The following is a 1,358-nucleotide window of genomic DNA, read 5'->3' as shown; positions in this document are numbered from 1 at the left end:
ACTTTAAGGATTTCTCTCACTTTCATTACATTCATAGGGTTTGTCACCAATATGAATTCTCTGAAGTTGAGTGAGGTCTGTATTCAAATAAAAGACCTTTCCATATTCATTACATTTGCATGGTTTCTCTCCAGTATGAATTCTCTGATGTCTAGTAAGGGATAACCTGTCACTAAAGGCTATCCCACCTTCATTATATTCATAAGGTTTTACTCCAGTATGAACTCTATGATATTGAGAAAGAGACGAAATCCAGCTGACAGCTTTCCCATATTCATTATGTATGTATTTTTTTCTCTAGTATGAATTCTCTGATACTCAGTAAGGTTTCTGCTCTGAATAAAGGCTCTCCTACATTAATTACATTCGTAGGATTTCTCTCCAGGCTGGATTTTCTGTTCAGTGAAGCGTGTACTTTGTCTGAAGGTTTTCCCTCATTTGTTGCATTTGTGAGATTTTTTCCCCCAGTATGAATTACAAGATGCTAAATTTCTTCACCTGAAGACTTTTCGACCTTCATTATGTACATACAGTTCTTCTCCAGTATGGATTCTCTGATGTTAATTAAGGGATGAAATCCAACAGGTTTTACCACAGTCATTACAGTCACACGGCTTACTCTCCAGCATAAATACATGTTAAATAAAGTTTTTCTTATAGCTGAAGGCCTCTCCACATTCATTAAATTTACAGAATTTCTCTCTATTATGAATTCTTTAATGTTAAGTAAGAGATAATCACTGAAAGTTTTCTCACACTCACTATATTCATAAGGGGTTGTAGGGGTGTTCAGGGAAGAATACATTCTGGTGTAAGGACTGATTTCCACCTTTGGTGTCCAACTGATTCACCTATCAGTTGTGGCTGTAAGAAGATGTAGCATGCACAGAGGCCACACTCCAGTAAACTGTTTCAGCAGATGGGTTAAACCAGGTTGAGGGTAACTGAGAGGTCTCAAACCCATTGGTGAGCTAAGGAGGTGTCTACCCCAAGCGTGGGAAGACTTCCCCTGGCAGAATGGGCAGATGGGAACAATTTGTTCCAGTGGCCATGAAGGCAACTGAAGCAGGGAATATGAGGCACTTAGAGACTGGACCTCAAAGATGCCAAGGTCATCCACTGCATCCTGAGCCATCACCAGTTGTCTTGACTTTTGTCTTGTCACTAGACTCCAATGACTTTGGAAGAGAGTGAGGCTAATGACTCACTAATTACCTCACTTAAATCCAATTTATGTGGGAATCAAAAGATGTCACTCATACTACTTTACTATTTTTATCTACCTCAAAGTCCTGTGGCAATAGGCAAGTGATGAAACAGCGGGTGTGGATACACTGGGAGCTGTAGTCACAACTCTG

This window comes from Phascolarctos cinereus, unplaced genomic scaffold, assembly GCF_003287225.1.
Source record: "Phascolarctos cinereus isolate Bilbo 61053 unplaced genomic scaffold, phaCin_HiC Scaffold_2;HRSCAF=192, whole genome shotgun sequence".
NCBI classification, from domain to species: domain Eukaryota; kingdom Metazoa; phylum Chordata; class Mammalia; order Diprotodontia; family Phascolarctidae; genus Phascolarctos; species Phascolarctos cinereus.
The sequence above is the reverse complement of the archived record's forward strand: the minus strand, read 5'-3'. Positions refer to the sequence as shown.